Source organism: Triturus cristatus, chromosome 4_1 (assembly GCF_964204655.1).
Source record: "Triturus cristatus chromosome 4_1, aTriCri1.1, whole genome shotgun sequence".
NCBI lineage: Eukaryota > Metazoa > Chordata > Amphibia > Caudata > Salamandridae > Triturus > Triturus cristatus.
In genome coordinates, this window is record NC_140585.1 from 758,612,315 (window position 1) to 758,632,062 (window position 19,748).

Here is a 19,748-nt window from a genome sequence, read left to right on the forward strand (position 1 = left end):
TAGGAAAGTCAGGCTGAAAACATGTGATTCAGCCCAGGGCCAGGGAATTCAGAAACCCTCAGGGAGAAAAGGGGGTTCTTCAGTGAGGGGAAGAAAGCACTGAGAGGTGCCTATGCCCATGCTCCCTGCTTTGGGGGTGCTCCTTTTTACCTTGTGATATGGCAGTGCCTTTCGTAAGGCTAAAGGTAATGGTTGGGCTACTTCAGCCATATAGATTGCATGCAAATGTTCTTTCAGATGCGCCTGTCCTGTCAAAAATATCCTTACTGGTCTTTAGTCAGTATATTGAAAATGTCCGAGAACTATATAACAAATAATACAAACATGGTTGTCTCCTTCTTGATCAATGATAGCGGCTAGTATTGAGCAAGATGTTGGTAATTATTCTTTCATCAGCTCTATGAGGCAGGAATGCTGCATTTGCATGTTTTTCTTGAGTGTATTTGTATAGGAGTGCATGGTGCTATGCTGCAGCTCCAAGAATCTCTGAACAGTGCAGACTACAAGGTACAAATACAGACTGCCTGACATTAAGAGCATGTTGTGTTTAGGGTAAAGAACATCAGTGTAAAAAGGGATGTTGCAGATTATATTTAGTTATTAAAGTGTTTATTGTTAGTGTAAATGATGTTAATTCAGGCTGTGGTGCGGTTTACAATAGCGCTATGTGATGTGATGAATGGAGATCCATTGTCCAGAAATGTAATTTCTGGACAACGTAAACTATAGGGTTTTGAGACCAAACACACTTATGAAGCAGAAACTCAAGGGAAGCTAAAGTAGGTTTTGAGAATAATTCTTGGTAGTGCCCACTGAGGATGCAGATGCTGGAGCGGGTAGTACAAAATTTTGTATTACCCCCCATTCTGCATGTTTATATTAATCCGAATAATCAATTAATTGTAATATTATTAATTTGTTTGAAGTGATAACTCACCAACTATATTAACAAGAGAAAGACACGTGGGAATTGCACTTTGCATGGCTATATTAATGGTGAATTAACTAGTGTACGCATATTAATAGTAGGAAATTAGAATATTATATGTTATAAGTGGCTTTAAGGGATGTATTTGTGATTTGTGCTTTATTTAGTAAGTATAAACCGCTCTGAGTGTTGCTTCTGCTAGATAAATACACACACATATGGGTATTAGTAAGGGGATAACATTTTATTAGTCATTTCCATCTTTTAATTACGTTTTTGTGTTTCTTTTGCTTAAGTTGACCATTTCAGCCTATACAAGATGGTTGAACGAGACGTTAAACGTGACTGCCTTGACAACACGAGGTTCTGGGTGAAGTGCGCATGCGTCACCGCCAGCAACAGTGGCCTGGACCTGACCCCGGGAGAACATGTACCCTCCAAGGTCATTCCGGGAACCCGTCCAAGACTAAGAGACAATGCTCAATTTAAAAGCCGGAACAAGCAAGTTTGATGACTTCATCTTTCAACACCCTGAGAACTGCTCATTGCCAGTCGAAATTGACCAATAAGAACTCTCCAAACCCAATCTTGATACAATTTTGTTAGTATTTTCATTATAAAAGTAGGTAGGGAATTAGGGTAGGATGGCACGCTCTACTCCCCACCTCTGGACGCGCTCGCTCTTCTTGACAAACTCGATTTCCTGACGTTATGCTGACAGAGAGGACGGTGACACTGTTGGACAGCTGTTATCCTGAATCTATGAGAGACTGAATTGCGGCCTAAACTTTGCAGAAAACTTCTCTTTGACTGACTGACTTAGAGGACGACTGTAGGAGAGTAGGGTCTGCTATCCTATGGTCACCCCAAATTTTTGCTTTTTGCTTCACTGGTTTTTGACATATTGAGGCTGTGGGCCTGCTAATCAGACCCCCAGCCTGCTGTTCTCTCTACTAAATTGACACTATGCACTCTAGGTGCATAACCAATTGGAATTGGATCACCCTGTGAGCCCCTGTACCAGTGTACACTAGGTAGCCAGGGCATTGGTGTATCTAAGGCCTACCAGGGGCTGCAGCATGTATTATGCCACCCCTGGCCTGGCCTAGCAATTTGACACAACTGGCTGATCACTCAGCTGGGGTAAGTTGGTGTAACCACCTCTTACTTAGGTGTAGTATACCTATACCTAACTTTAAATGGGACACATGTTAACTTATAAGTCACTCCTATGGCAGGCCTTAACAATCCTGAAGGCAGAGTGCTTGGTTCAATGTGAGATGGTGCTCTGGCATGAGCTGAGTCTGTGTGCAGTAGTCGGAACAACTTTCTTCTACCGTTTCCAGATATCGTCATACCATATACTCTTAAGTGCATTATGAACCTCGCGGTTAAATGCTATCTTTGGTTTGGCTTTATCAAAACATGTCGAGTAAGGTGTCATACGAATTGGAATACTAACCCCTCGCCAATTATGGCGACGGGGTTAGCATTCCATCCTTCTAGAGGGACACGACATGTACAGTACCTGAAACCCGGGTGAAATCAGACATAGCCTCAGCTCCACAAAATGGATGCTGCCACCACAGACACAAGTCTGCCCTCCTGCTGCTGGGAGTCCTTCCAGCTTGGGAGACGTGGACAAAGGGTTTCCTGCCAGGGGAGGTGCGAGCACCACCCCAGACAGGATTTTGTGTATTGGTCAGGTAGGGCTTGAATGGAATCAGACATGCCTGAGGCTCACAAGGAGCCTCGGTGCATATGCCAGTTCAAACCGGTCCTGGGGCACACCAGCCCCGTCCTGGGGCGAGCTGGACAAAGGATTGGGGGTGTAACCACCCCCCTTCCTGGTCCCACCCTTAGGGAGGGACCTAGCAGGTAGTCCGGCCCCTAGAATCCGCTTAAAGGTAGGAGCTGTGTCCTAAGACTTCAGACATCCTGGAATCAACTTACTACAAAGAAGAAGACGGGAACTTCGACGCTCTGCTGCACAGAGGACAGAAGAAAATCTCCCCTATGGTCAGGGAGTGACCATCTTGCTAACGCAAGCACCAACCAGCTACTCGACATCTGCTTTGCCGCTGCCTCCCGCCGGAGCCCGAGCCCAGAGCCCGATAAGATCTGGACCTCCAGACCTCTCACAGCCCGATCCACAGTCCCTGCAAAGAAGGAACCCGTGGAGGCACCGAGACACATGGAGCCAGCCATCTTGAAAGACCCACGACAAGCTGCAAGCGCGACAACAGAGGCTCCCTCCAAGTTGTGCTTTGGGTCCTGAGAAGCCCAACATCCGAGCAGCATCTGCACCAAAGGTGAGCCCTCCAGCATCTCCACGATCTGCGTGGGGACCCTCTGCACTTTGCAACTCGACGCGCCTGCCCAGTCCCTGGCCCGCTGGCTAGTGGCCATTTTGGTGACGAACCTTGAAAACTACAATGCTGGTCTGGTTGCTCCAGACTGGCCCCTGCTTCCCTCCAAAGGAGCAGCCCCTCTGACCTTGCTGGTCAGAGTAATCAGCTTTCTTCATTCTTCACGACTTCTGCTTTTTCCAAGGCTTGTTTGCTTCCTTCGAGTCACCGACACCGCCGACAGTGAGAGCCTGCGTAGGACAGCTCGTGAATCGACTCCTGGACGTCGTCGACCTTCAGGGACCACGTGGCTGCGGAGACAAGCTACGCTTCATCACCTGTTTGCACCCGACATCGCCTGGTACCTACCTGGTGCCACGCCGGTCACTGGCTAGTGACTGTGAACACTGTCCCCTCTGCTTTCAGGTCTTCTACAACTCCGATCCACCCTTGGATCCACCGCATCTCTTCTGGACCGACCGCCTGCAGCATCTTTGTCATCAGGCTCCATTGAATCAGTAGACGAAACCCGACGCACTTCGAGACCTATGCACCCGCTTCCTGTGGGTGAGGTAAAGCTGGCACTCCGGTGCCCAAGTGTAGAGAAACATCTCTAGTGTCTGTGTTTTAAGTCTTAAGTTCGTAGTCCATCCCGAAGACCCTTCTAGCAGTAACCTTTGAACTTTTACGCACCCATTGAAAACCTATGGGGGCCCGCGTGTAACTTTCCTCACTGCACAAGCGACCCGTGGACCTCCTGGTCACTAACTGAAGTTAGCTCCTTGTAGGCCCAGCGATTCTAGAGGCCCTAGGCCTTTTCCCTTTCCTATTTGTGGTACTTATACCACTATTTTAGTATATGGTTTGATCGGCCACCAGGGCCTATCCATATAAAGTGCAACTTCTGTATATAGTAATACTTTCTTGTTTTACAATTTGTGCTCCTGTGCTCATAAAGAGTCTAGGGGAGACTTTGAGTAATAAATACATATATATTTTGAAAATATATCTGTGTGGTGTCCTTTCATTGGTATAAAGGGGGGTTACATATGGTAAAACAGCTTGCTTAACGAGTTTAGCCTCAAAGACTGCTTAGCCTACGCTACCACTAGGGCAGCTAGTCCGAAAAGGTTGACTTACAACCACACCATAAGGGTTGCTTGGCATGGTACAAGGTGGTCACTTTAACTAGTGAACAGCATATACCAGGCCAACTTCTCACGACGACGTTAGCCAGAATAGGTAAATATGATGCTCTGAAATGCTGATGATGATTTTATTATTTCCTTCAAATTTTCTTAGATAAAGAATAATTGATTAATTGGCAAATGTGTTGTGTCGATTATTTGAAGAAGAAGATTCAGAGAAAAGTAATAGAGCAAAGGTAGACGAGTAAATCATCAAGTACCAACTCAACTAAATGATCTATCTCCGTATGGGAGGGATATCTTAGGTTTAATGTCAATGTGTTTAAGGTGAGGTAAAGGTATTCCTCTCATGTCAGCATTGTGAAGAAAATTTTCCCTCAGAAAACAGGTCAACCCAGTGTAAGTATATTGGTGTTATGGGCCCCACCAATGAATGTATGTGAGCAAATTGAATGTCGAGGTAGTTGGTCTGTGCCTAAGGGGGAATTTGACGTTCAGTGCTGCATTAGTTTTCTGGTAGCAAGACGATGGTTTTATTGTTTTGGTTTGATGATTATTCCTTGTAAATAGCTTATTGATTATTGATTGATGTACTAACACTCTATGTTGAGTCGTGTTGAGTGTTATGTTGTTTGCACAGCTTCTGGGATGTAGGAAGTCGGAGGTTTGTAACGGTTCCTTAGTAGAGCAGAGGTAAGCGCTGTTCTCTGGAAAGACGGAATTGTTGTTATCCTGTAGGTACACAGGAGAAAACGTGTGACGATTGAAGTTGCATGACGCATTGTCTGAGTTCGATTCGGTGACATCGTCGTGTGTTGCCATTAGAGACATTTTCTGTGTGAGAGAAGTGTGTATGATAGCGAAGGTTACCTGTGAAATTCTGGTCTTAGGTACCAGGGATCCAACTGGCATTCCGATAACGCTTATCAGTGGAAAGGTAATAGGTACTCTCTGAGCTTGTTAGAAGGACAAAGGAGAGGTAAGCGCTGCTTTGGTAACGTATGTCATAATTCTGTAGTAGGACAGACTGTTCACAGTTCTCGGGAAAGACAGGATTCTGTGTGAATGTACTACCTTTTCATGTGTGAAAGTGCGTGAATGTAAAGGCATTCGGGTTAATTGTGAAACTCTAGTTTTATTTCTCAGGAGCATTGGGTCTCCAACTATGTGTCTTAATTCTGGAGAAACGGTTTGCTAATGCTTGTTAGAAGGGTAAGGTAGAGGGATGTGCTACTTTATCAAAGGAAGTAACGATTCCGTAGTAGGGCAGAGGTAAGCGCTGCTCTCGGGAAAGACGGATTTCTCGTGGGAAAGGTCTATTGCTATTCTTTGGTTATCGAAGCGGACAATGGAGACGTTTTCATGTTGTTACTAACAGAATTGTAGAAATTGAAACAGAAACTTACTGAGCAGATTTGTAAAGGAGGGGCAGACAGGAGCAGGAGCTGCCGCAGCGGCTGCTGACGTCAGAATGACCGCGCTGGGATTGGACAGTCGGTCAGAAACGTAAAACGTTCCGGATTGGTGCGTTAGTGTGTGCCGCGCAAGGAGTGGAGAAATAAAGGGTGACGTAAACGCTCCAGATTGGTGCGTTAGTGTGAGTCGCGCTGGTATTTGAGGATTGTGACAGTGACGTAGACGCTCCGGATTGGTGCGTTAGTGTGAGTCGCGCTGTGATTGGATAGAATAGCGGTACAGTTGTAGGGAGAAACTAGTGAGACACGACAAGAAAGGAAAATGTATTACGATCCACCAGAAAAAGAGAAAAAGTCATGGTTCGGAAAAATTAAGAAGTGGTTTAAGAAGGACAAACCGGTCAAAACTAGGGAAGGACAGTTACTTCCTCCACCAAAAACCCCTGCATCTTTAATGATTGTGAAATATGGATATCACACCTGTGTTTGGCTAGACATCTGGGTTAAGTATACAAAGGAGGACGGAGTATTAGCTTTTCCAGAACATGGTTCATTTAATTTGGCTTTTTTGAGAAATTTGAGAGAGAAAATGATGAATTTAGCACCGAGACCTAGACCGACTCAATTTGATGCCTTAACGGAATGGGAAGACAAAATGCATGACCGAGAAAGACAGAGAAATGGTAGAGGATATAGGTACTTGTTTGGCAGATCGTACGGACATGAGACGCATGATGATCGAATGAGAAGGTGGCGGAATGCAAGTATGACTGAGGGTTTGTTTCCCGTAAGAACTGAAGGAGAGCATGAAGGACGAAAGTGTGTAGAAAAGAGGCATAATGTGGAGACGAAAGGGTATGGAGGGAATGAATCCGAGGATGATGTTCTTGATGATATGTTCTATAAGAATCCAACACCATACCGACCAGAACCAGAAATATTAACTCCAAGTGCCCCAATGAAAGAAACAGTACGAATGATAAAATCGGAACCAGAGTTCCAAGATTTAGGAAGAACAATCCTACTAGAGAGGTAGAAAAGAAGTCTGGAGGAAAATTGGATGGAGAAAATTCAGCAGAATTAGCCAAAACAACCCTAGAACTAACAGAGAAAATAAGAGAATTAACTAAGAATCTGGAAGCGGTAACTGTACCAGTAACGATAGGTCCAGTAATGCCTATTTTTGACAAGCAAAAAGACAGTGAACATTGTTTGACAGTCCCTTATAAAAGTAATAAATCGGTTGAACAACCAAGAGTGAGTCAGAGTGAGAATCCATGGAGACAGACTATGAGAATGATTGAACCGAATTTTTCAAACAACCCGTTTGTAGGTCAGAACTGTGCAGAGAAACGTATGACAATGATAGAGACCATGTCAGAAACACAAAAAGATTTTGGACAAGGAAATGTAGAGAAGCCAGTAGGACCATCTACAGAGGAGTTGAGTGAATGGTTGAGAAGCTTGCAAAAGAAAGACAAGGAATCTCAGTCAATAGATGTAGCTAAATTACGAATGGTACTGGAAGAATTAATAGTAGGAACTATTCCGACAGAGAAGTTAAAAACGTACCAAGATGAGGAATTGTTATTTCTGTGCAAAAGCGTAACATGGAGAGCAAAAAATCTTCATGAAAGATTAGGAGAAGTGGCAAATGAAATGGGCATTTATATTGAAAAGGTAAAAGCCTTACAGAAACCCTATCGAGTAGATTTCACTGAAAAAGACATTGAAAACATGAATACTACAGGACGAATAGGTCAGATTAAGGATATAATTATTTTGTTGAGAAAATGGGGAGATGTGGACAAATGGAAGAGCAGATGGTATCGTAAGCGAGACGAAGTTTCAGACAAAACGTTTTCATCCAATCCTATGAGAAAAAAAGAGAAGGTTGTGACAGAATACCCTATGAGAGAGATTCCAGGAGGAGGATATGTGCATGTCCCATGGACTAGACAGGATATTTTGTCATTTACGAATGACTTCCCTGACTGCGTGAAAAGCCCGTCGAGTGTATCGACAGGTAGACAGATTTGTGAAATTATCCAAAGTATTGTGGATTGATTTGAATAGCCTGTTTGATATAATTGTACCAGCCGATTTATTGACAGAATGCAAAATAGTAATAGATTGGCCAACACAGGAATACCCAAGGAATCCTAAGACAGGAGCTCCAGACCCTGAGGTAATGAAGAAATACGAACAGTGTCAGACTCTAATTACGTTACTCAACTTACACAGGAACAGAGATGCTAGTTCCCAAATCCAACCCGACAGCAATCCAGAGCTTAGTGTGACAAGTCTCTAGAGTGGCTATCTAGGGGGAAGGGGGAAAGTGGATAAAATAACAAAAGAGAGAAGAGACTGTTCTGCGGCTTCCTTCAGGAGTCCGTCCAGCAGACTTCTTTTGCTGAAGAGATAACCTGTAGACAAGAGTTATTGTTATCAGAAACTTTTAGTCCTTAACCTCTCTTATCTCTTAACCCCTATTGCCTTATTTCCTTACCATGCCAATTTCACAACTCAGCTTCTCTTCTATTTCTTTTCTGTGTGTGCCTTTATTTCCTTAACTATATTCTTCGTCTGCAATTAAAAAGGAAATAGCTAGAACCCAAGGTTTATCTGCCTCATATAAATCTTTCTCTCTGTGCTTCTCACTTACTTTCCTATTTTTCTTTTCACTCTCCTATGTTTTATCTTCCTTGGTATCTGCCTTGATTCACAGCATCTTTTTCTTTTTACACACCTGCAATATATTTACATTTATCTTTTAAGAACTTCAGCTTTCTTTTTAATTAGATGTTATCTATTTTAATTTGGTATTCTACTTACTGAGTTTGGGGTCTTTTCCTATTGGTAATTATTCATCTGTGTGTTTAATGCTTTCTCTTCTTTTCGTGGTGGTATTTTACTCTCTGTACTTAGCTACTGTTCGACGACTTATTTCTGTGGTAAGTTTGGTTTTATCTTATTCTAATTATTTGTAGTTGCTCAAGCGTTCTAACCTATATTACAATTCTCTCTTTGAATTTTCAGGACTTGCTGTTACTACTCGTTACCTCTGTGAAGAATTACAGTAAAGCCACTTTCCTCACAGTAAGTTCTATGACTCTAATGATTTCAGTAATTTACTTCAGTTCTCTGACGTGACAAATATACACTCGTTAACTTAGCTTCATTTTTCTTGTTCTTCCTTCAGATGCTCCTGTTGACGCTGCTTCCTCTCCCTGACGACTCGGTGCGGAATCTTCACAAACTAAGATTTGCTGTTCTCCTCAAAAGTCACTTTACTTCATTGAACTCGGATTTCGAACTTGTATCTACTGACTTCCGAAAGCCCTTCAGTTTAGATTCTGAAAAGCCTTCGAGCGAAAACAAACACTTTTAGTCAGCGCGCTCTGAAATGCGCACCTGACTCTCTAGAATTCTTGGTGAAGTGCGCAGTTCCCAGGCAGCGCAAGCCTCACCTAGGATTCCAGCGCGTTCTCTGCCAAACACTAGAACGCTAACAGCTACTCAGTTCTGGTGGCCTTTTCTGGCGCCATTTCCGAGTCAGCTCCACCAATGTACCTTCCATTGCTCGGGGTGTACAAACTTTGAATCTTCGATGTGCAATTAAACCTATCTGTAATCTTGGGGTCCTGACAAACAGGTTATGGCATTTTTGAAGAACAAAGGAGACAGATTGGGTGAAAATTGACAGACCACATCAAGAAAGCAAAGAATCAGTACATGCCTATTATGAGAGGTTAATTTTAGCCTTTAAACAATTCAGTGGAGATGAGAATTTGAGTGACAAGGATTTGACTCATTTTGTATACAGGTTTGTATATGGTCTTCGTCCAGAAATTAGTAAAATGATAAAACAGCATACGGTAGATTGGCAAAACAAGAAAATAGACAAAGTATTGAGACATGCTAAATATTTCAGTGATGAAATTGAAGCAAAACAGCGAAAACTAAAAGAGAAGGCAATGTGGGCACAGGTAAAAGTAGCAGAGAGACAGGAAGCACAATTAGTGGAACAAGCAGGGTCAAAACAAAGATTTAATCCTGGGAAAAATAAAGGGAATATTGAGGAAGCTAAGAAGAACTTTCCATGTCATAACTGCGGTAGGATAGGGCATTGGAAATCCGAGTGTAAATTTCCACCAATTACTAACGATGAAAATCCATAATTAAATCCACAGGTGCAGAATGAGGTGCCAAAACCACCTTTTTCACAGAACAAAAATTGCCAGAAGTATAGTAAGGAGAATTGATTCTACAACGAAGAACAGGTAAATAATCCGCAACGTGCTAGCGCTTCTTCGCAGTATTGGCTGCAACGTGATAAAAGCGATTCAGAAGAGGGTTATTGACGGGGCCGAAGGGAGGAAGAAGAGTGCGTACTTGGCGCAACTCTAGAAGTAGACCAGACAGGCCCATTTGTAGATGGGAAAGTTAATATTACTTTCCTAGTTGATACTGGTGCTACTCGATCAAATGTTAGATCAGCTGATGTTAAGAATCTTCCTCTCTCGGATAAAAGTATCCAAGTAGTTGGGGTCTCCAACAGACAGATTAAAACTTACCTTACAGAACCAGTGAAATTTAGTATAGGGAAGTTTTCTGAAATGCACAGATTCGTAGTGTGTGACACTAGTCCTGTGAATGTGTTAGGTAGGGATTTATTGTGCAAGATGAATTGCACTATATTTTGGACTCCAGATGGAATAGCCTTTGAAACACCTGATGATGATGTATTGTATAAAATGACATTGGCAAACAGAGAGAAAGAGGTTACAGGAACATATGCTGTATTCAACCCTGACGAACTACCAAAAGAATTGAAACAATCAGTAAAAGCAGAAGTTTGGAACATCACAGGAGAAGATGTAGGATTGATGAGGAATATAGATCCAGTAAAGATAACTGTAAAAGAAGGAGTAAGTTATCCAAATGTCCCACAATATAAATTGACTCCTGAAATAATCGAAGGAGTTACTCCTGTGATTGAGAAAATGATTAGGTAAGGAATTCTGAGAGAAATAATGAGTAGCCCATGTAATTCACCGATAATGGGACTGAAAAAGCCTAGTGGGAAGTTCAGAATAGTGCAAGATCTGAGAAAGATAAACACAATTGTTGTACCATGTTGTCCCATTGTACCGAAGCCATCTGTGATTTTATATCAGATTCCTCATGACACAGAATGGTACACAGTGATTGATGTGTGCCATGCATTCGTTTCCATCCCATTACACCATGACAGCCAGCAAATTTTTGCATTTCGTTTCGGCAAGCGTATTTTGGAGTGGTGCCGAATTCCACAGGGGTAAACAGAAAGCACCTCAAATTTTTAATCAGCTATTGAAGAAGTCTTTGGAGAGTCTAGAAATGCCTGAAAATTCAGTACTAGTCCAGTATATCGATGACCTACTTGTGGCATCGAAAACTTGTGAAGCTTGTGAGGTAGACACGGTAGCTTTGTTAAATCATTTGGCAGATGGAGGGCTAAAAGTGTCACCATCTAAACTACAATTTTGTAAAAGAGTAGTCCAATATTTGGGACACAGCATTGAGAAAGGACACAGGAAAATAACCATAGACATAATCAGGATCATAAAAAGAATGAGTCCACCAATAACCCAAAGAGAAGTGAGAATGTTCCTGGGAATGGTTGGATATCGTTGTCAATGGATAGGACATTTTTCCTTGATTGCAAAACCTTTGGTACGACTGACAAGAAGTGATGTGAGAGATCCAATTGATTTGAACAAAGAGGATTTGGCAGCATTCAAGATATTGAGAGAAGGATTGTGTGAAGCGCCTGCATTGGGTATGCCTGATTATGATAAGGATTTTGAGTTGTATTGCAGTGAGAGAAATGGTTGTGCACTCTCTGTTCTAGTACAGAAGCATGGAAAACTGAGGAAACCAATTGCGTATTTTTCATCCATGTTGGACCCAGTAGCTGTAGCCCTTCCTGGGTGTCTGAAAGCAGTAGGTCGAAGTTTGGAACAGAGTGAAGGAATTGTGATGGGATATCCTGTGAATGTGTTTGTGCCTCATGATGTGGCGATTCTTTTAACAAGGAGTCGTACTCAGTATATGACGCACAGCCTACTGACTAAGTATGAAAAAGTCATTTTGGGCGCAACAAATGTGAGTCTTGTGAGATGAGTGAATGTCAATCCTTCAACATTGTTGCCTGATGTGGAGCATGTGGAAGATGTAAGAGATGAAGCAGATCATGATTGTTTGGATGTACTTGATTTTTGTACAAAACCAAGGCCTGACATAAAAGATGACCCTTTACCAGAAAGTGATTATGTCATGTTTGTTGATGGATCCTGTTTGCGAAAAGATGATGGAGTGCTAAGTGCAGCATATGCAGTATATACAGTTGCAGCAGTGATGGAAGCATCCTATTTGAAAGGAGTAAGGTCGGCCCAAGTAGCTGAACTTATCGCCCTGACCAGAGCATGTAAGATTGGGAAAAGTGTGAGAGTGACTGTGATGACTGATAGCCAGTATGGCTACGGGGTGGTCCATGATTTCGGCCAAATTTGGCTGCAAAGAGGTTTCCTGACCTCAAGTGGGACTCCTATTAAGAATGCTGAAGTGGTTGGAAGGTTGCTTGAGGCAATTCAGCTGCCCAGGCAATTGGCTGTGGTAAAATGTGCTGCTCATAGTCGCAGTGGCGATTACATTGCCACTGGAAACAAATTTGCCAAAGACATGGCACAGTATTGTGTACGAAATCAGAATTCAATCAATCGGGCAAAGGAAAAAGAATTGGTTTTGTGTTTCCCAATGTTTACTAACACTGTGGGAACATGGGATGAGGTAAGACTATTGCAGTAAGAAGCAGGAGAGGAAGAAGTAAAACAGTGGGAAAAGCAGGATGTGCACCAAAAGAGAAAGATCATGTGTGGGTCTATCGAGATGGAAGATGCCTGATAGCATGATGTCTGCCATGGCACGGATGTATCATGAACAGGGACATATAGGGAGAGATGCCATGATTAGGTCTTTTAAACAGACTTGGTATAATGCCAAGTTTAGGCTTGTGGTGGAAAGTATTTGTCAAAGATGTCTAATTTGTCAGCAGTACAATCCAGGAAGAAAAACAGTGGTGAGTCTAGGAACAATAGGCTGAGAGGGAGGACCTTTCACCAGAATGCAAGTAGATTTCATTGAGATGCCTCCTTGTAACAGGTTGAGGTATGTTTTGGTAATGGTATGCCTATTCTCTAGGTGGTAGAGGCGTGCCCAACAAGAAGAAATGATGGAATGACAGTGGCAAAATTATTGTTGAGGGAATTTATACCTAGGTTTGGGCTCCCAATAACAATTGAATCAGACAGAGGAGGGCATTTTCATAATGAGATCATAAAACTGATTTGTGAAGCATTGAATGTACGACAAAAACTGCATTGTGCCTACCGACCAGAGGCTTCTGGCGTAGTAGAACAAATGAATGGTACTATCAAAAACAGAATAGGGAAAATGTGTTTAGCCACAGGTATGAAATGGCCCGATGTCTTGCCTCTAGTACTCATGACTATTAGATCAATACCAGACAGAACTACTGGTTTGAGTCCTCATGAGATCCTCATGGGACGCGCAATGAGACATGTATTTATACCAGTCAACAAGCTGATCACAATAACTGATGACATGTATTGGAATACTGTAAAAGCCTGGCTGACGCAGTTCATTCTGTGTTTCATCAGGTTGAAGCGGACGCCACCACTTTGGAAAAGAAGCCAGCTCATGATCTAAGCCCAGGGGACTGGGTAAGGATAAAAGTACACAGAGGAAGAAACTGTTTGGTTCCCAGGTGGGGAAAACCAAGGCAAGTCATCTTGACTACAACAACAGCTGTGAAGTGCGCTGGATTGAAGAACTGGATCCATGCAAGTCATACTTTGAGAATTCCAAATCCAGTTGACTGTAAAGAAACGGAGTATTTTGATGAATCAGAATCCAGTACTGAGTCAGATGATGGAGAGCCAAAAGATAAAGAAGGAGAAAACTCTGAAAGGGGAGACAGATTCAAGGTTAACTTTGGTCCCCAGAAGTAACTCCCTAAGGAAAAGATTACAGATTTCTGAATCCAGTTCAGACTCAGAGACAGAACAAAGAGCCCATTCATCCAAGAAAGAACAAAGAAAAGGACAGTGGAGAAACAATAAAAGAAATATGTGAGAAGTAAGGAACCAGTTGAAAGATTGAGAGAAATTCCACCTGAAACAACACCTTTAGATGGACACAGGGAAAGATTATTGCGGAAGACCCCAGAGGAGGTGTAGGGAACTCCAACATCCAGTTAGAAGCAGGGACAAGTAGTCAGCAGGAAGATTGCGTGACGGAGATTCGAGGAGGGACAGAAGTAGGGAGAACAAAAGAGGTGGAAAAAGAACTCAAAGGTAAAAAGCAAGTTGAAACAGAATCTGAGGAAAGCGAAGATGAAATACCAGAAGGCAGAGTTCTGAGAAAGAGAGCTTGGAGAACTGAAAAGAATGATAAAGGGAGTAAATTGAAAAGAGCGGCCAAAGATGAAGTGTGGCCAAACAAAATAAAGAGACTGAGATATCGGCTGACACGTGTAAATTCGCCAAGAGCTGAACAGGTGAATGAAGTAACGAGTCAGGAGAAATCGAAAGAAGAAGAACAGACAGTAGTCAAAGAAAGCAAAAGAACAAGAAAACCTAACCAGAAGTATAAATCACCGGAATGGACATATGTGGCCCTGCCTGAAGTAAAGGAAGAGCGGGATAGCCAAGGAAATCCAGAGGTGGTTGTACCGGAAGTGGTTGAGGAAGACGAAGAATCGGAAATCCTGAGAGTTATCTTGTCCGATATTGGATGTTCAGGGCAACCTTTATGTTGAAACCAAAGGGAAGGTGAAAGATGATGAGATGCCAAACTGAATGAGACAAGGAAGTTACTGATGGAAAAACAATAAAATACTGAAAAAGACAAACCCTGGTAGAACCACGTAGCTGCTTAGAAGCATAGGGTTAGAAACTAGTTGTGAAGTAGAAGAGGCTAAGTCAAAAGACATGGCTCATTTTAGAAAGATGGCAAACATAGAAAGTAGTAAAAGTAGATGTACTTTTCTTAAAAGAAGGTGCAAAATGTTTTGTTGTTGTACAGGATTATTAATGCTTCTTTGGAGTATTCTTGCTCTACTAGTTTCATTTAAAGTTACTGTTGATACATTAGAAGGACATAGTGATAACATAACTAAAATAGGGAAGGTTCAAAAGGTAGTTCCAACTAGAATAGATAAAAACTATTTACATAAAGACAGGTCAATAACGGATCTTTCTAACAATGTGTTTTCAAAGTTGTTGTATGAATATGTAAAAACTATGGACGTAAGTGATTGCTACGTTTGTATGCAATTACCTGTATCTGAAGGAGTGACTTATCATCACCTTCCTGTAACATATGGAATAACATGTAGTGTAATAGCTAGTTTGTTTTATCAAACAGGTAAATTAGAGTATCATTTTTCAGATGTAGATACTATATTTTCACAAGTACCAGCAATTAACAAGCTAAATAAAGTAAAACCTGCAAAAGTATTAGGTGAATTGTTCTTAGAGACAAATGAACTAACGTTAGAATATATATTTAGAAATAACTTGACTTGCAGTTTAAAGAAAGAGGAGAAGACATTTTTGGATATGGTTGAAGAAAGGAGATTGAAAATGCAAAGGAAGGTTTCAGAAGGGGAAGTGGAGAAAACGGTTTGGGATGTAGAAACGGAGAAACATTTGAGAGGAGAATCGAGTCCAACTATGGCTTTAGATTGGCCCCAGAAAGGGAAATTGTGTATCAGAAGGAATCAGACGGCGTATGACAATTATTTTCTAGGGAATTGTGAGTGCCATGATACATACCAGATCATGGGAGGATGGGGATTTAAAGGTAGAAGAGAGCCAGTCTTTCCAGGACTGCATTTCATTTGTGGGAACAGGGCATATTATCGTTTGCCAGACCATTGGTATGGCACATGTTATGTTGGCCTGGTTTTTCCAAATATTTTTCACATGGATAGAGGAGAAGATGGTGTACATAGTTTAGGTAATCAATTAGCACGTAGTAAGAGAGAATCTTGAGCTGAAATTGTAGGTGACATTTTTGGAGCACTGATACCCGCAGTAGGAATATCTCTGAATGCAAACAAAATTAGAAAACTTTCAACAGTAGTGGATCGCTTGTCAACAAGCACCGCTGGAGGATTCTTATTGGTAAATACTGAAATGGTTGCCATGCATGCTATGGTAATGCAAAATCGACTTGCCCTTGATATTTTATTGGCAAAAGAGGGTGGAGTCTGTGGAATGCTGAAAGTTCAACATTGTTGTACTTACATTCCTGACAAAAGTAAAGAATTCAAAATTTATATTAAAAATATTACAGAATTGCATGACGAAATTGTACCACTGGAGGTTGAAGGTGTTTGAGAGAAGAATGGTAAGAAAATAACAGCTATTAAAGACTTTGTAGTAAAACTAGGTAGTACATTTATAGGTAAGATATTATTTCCATTAACTTGTGTGATTTCCTTAGTATTAATAGTCATACTAGGTTGTATTTGTTGTAGAAAGAATAAAAACCAGAAAAGAATAAAAAGAGAGAACCTAAGGAGAAGGGATAAGAAACAAGAAAGAGAATTTGAAGGAATAGAACTAGAAGAGTTAAAAGATAGCATGTATAAAACAGCAAAAAGAGAAGAAACAGCGGAAACTGAAATATGAATGAAACAAGAAATCAATTCGAAATTTCTGTAAAAAGAATACAAAGTTTTATGTTAGTGTTGGGATATAATCACCAAAGGGGGGATTGCTGGAGCGGGTAGTACAAAATTTTGTATACCCCCTATTCTGCATGTTTATATTAATCCGAATAATCAATTAATTGTAATATTATTAATTTGTTTGAAGTGATAACTCACCAACTATATTAACAAAAGAAATACACGTGGGAATTACACTTTGCATGGCTATATTAATTGTGAATTAACTAGTGTATGCATATTAATAGTAGGAAATTAGAATATTATATGTTATAAGTTGCTTTAAGTGATGTATTTGTGATTTGTGCTTTATTTAGTAAGTATAAAAAGCTCTGAGTGTTGCTTCTGCTAGATAAATACACACACATATGGGTATTCGTAAGGGGATAACATTTTATTAGTCATTTCCATCTTTTAATTACGTTTTTGTATTTCTTTTGCTTAAGTTGACCATTTCGGCCTATACAAGATGGCTGAACGAGACGTTAAACGTGACTGCCTTGATAACACGAGGTTCTGGGTGAAGTGCGCATGCGTCACCGCCAGCAACAGTGGCCTGGACCTGACCCCGGGAGAGCATGTACCCTCCAAGGTAATTCCGGGAACCCGTCCAAGACTAAGAGACAATGCTCAATTTAAAAGCCGGAACAAGCAAGTTTGATGACTTCATCTTTCAACACCCTGAGAACTGCTCATTGCCAGTCGAAATTGACCAATAAGAACTCTCCAAACCCAATCTTGATACAATTTTGTTAGTATTTTCATTATAAAAGTAGGTAGGGAATTAGGGTAGGATTTCACGCTGTACTCCCCACCTCTGGACGCGCTCGCTCTTCTTGACAAACTCGATTTCCTGACGTTATGCTGACGGAGAGGACGGTGACACTGCTGGACAGCTGTTATCCTTAATCTATGAGAGACTGAATTGCGGCCTAAACTTTGCAGAAAATTTCTCTTTGACTGACTGACTTAGAGGACGACGTTAGCCAGAATAGGTAAATTTGATGCTCTGAAATGCTGATGATGATTTTAACATTTCCTTCAATTTTTCTTAGATAAAGAATAATTGATTAATTGAAAAATGTGTTGTGTCGATTATTTGAAGAAGAAGATTAAGAGAAAAGTAATAGAGCAAAGGTAGACGAGTAAATCATCAAGTACCAACTCAAATAAATGATCTATCTCAATATGGGAGGGATATCTTAGGTTTAACCCTTTCGCTGCCAGGCCTTTTCCCCCTCCTGTGCCAAGCCTTTTTTTGGCTATTTGGGGTAGTGTGCGCTTATGCCCCTGTAACTTTTTGACCACATTAGGTATCCACGACAAATTTGCGTCCTTTTCTTCCAACATCATGGGGATTCTAAAGGTACTCAGGGTTTGAGGATTCTCTTAGAGGGGTTACAGAAATGAGCCAAAATACAGCAAAATTTTGTTTTTTTTCGGAAAAATGGGAAAAACGGGCTGCAAATGAAAGCATCTGGGTTTTTCCCTGCAAATGTTATCAAAAAAGGGTTTGTGGGGTTGAAATCACCATTTTCCCAGCTTTTCAGGGATACCAGACTTTTGTCAGAAACCCAACATTTTTTACACAGTTTTGGCATTTTTCTGGGACATAGCCTATTTTTGCTATTTTTTGTGCTTTTGACCTCCTTCCAGTTAATGGCAGAAATGGGTACAAAAGCAATAATGGATCCTGGAAAGCTATACATTGTCAAAAGGAAGACAAAATTCTGAATTCAGCAAGGGGTCATTTGTGTAGATCCATCAAGGTTTTCTTATAGAAACTAACAGTTAAATATAGGATAAATTGAAAATTAGTTGAAAAAAACAGCATTTTGTGTCAACGTTTTCACCTGTCACTTCGTCTAATTATGACAGATCTTTGAAAGCAATATACCATTACATCCGCTGGACATTACTGGTTGTGGGGATATATAGGACTTGTAGGTTCACCAAGAACCCGACAAACCCAGAGCCAAAAACTGAGCAGCAACTTGCAATGGTTTTTTATTATGTACCGGGTATATAGTAATTATTCTGTAAAAATGTGTACATGGAAAAGTCGGTATGAAAGACACCTATGCATTTCTGAAATGGGAACAAAATATAGAGTTTGGAAACAATAGATATTTGCACATTTATGAAATTGGGAATACTCATACTAGCATGAGAATTATCAGTCATTTTTTAGAATGACTTCTTTTTTACACAATATCTTTCATTTGGAAGGCAGAAATGCATCGAAAGTCAATAGATAATAACAGTTCCTTTACAAATCTGAATTACCCTAAGTCTCCCGATAAAAATGGTACCTCACTTGTGTGAGTAGGCATAGTGCCCGCGACAGGAAACGGCGCAAAACGCAACGTGGTCACAACTCAATATCGCAGTGAAAATTTACCCTTTTTTGGCAAAGTGCCTAGCTCTAGTTTTTGAACCCTTGCTCTGCGGGCACCTTGGGAAACCTAGCAAACCTATACATTTTTGAAAACTAGACACCCAGGGTAATCCAGGATGGGGTGACTTGACTGCCTCCCAGCAGGGTCTGTTACCCAGAATCCCTTGCAAACCTAAAAAATTGTCAAAAAAAACCACATTTTCCCCACATTTCTGTGGTGGAAAGTTCCGGAATCTGCGTGGATCCACAAATTTTCACCCACCCCGCGTTCCCCAAAGTCTTACGAGAAAAACGGTACCTCACTTGTGTGGGTCGGCCTAGTGCCCGCGACAGGAAACGGAGCAAAACGCAACGTGGTCACAACTCAATTTTGCAGTGAAAAATGACCCTTTTTTGGCAAAATGTCTAGCTGTAGTTTTTGAACCCTAGCTCTGCGGGCACCTTGGGAAACCTAGCAAACCTATACATTTTTGAAAACTAGACACCCAGGGGAATCCAGGATGGGGTGACTTGACTGCCTCCCACCAGGGTCTGTTACCCAGAATCCCTTGCAAACCTAAAAAATTGTTCAAAAAAACCCACATTTTCCCCACATTTCTGCGTGGAAAGTTCCGGAATCTGCGTAGATCCACAAATTTCCACCCACCCCTCATTCCCCTAAGTCTTACGAGAAAAACGGTACCTCACTTGTGTGGGTCGGCCTAGTGCCC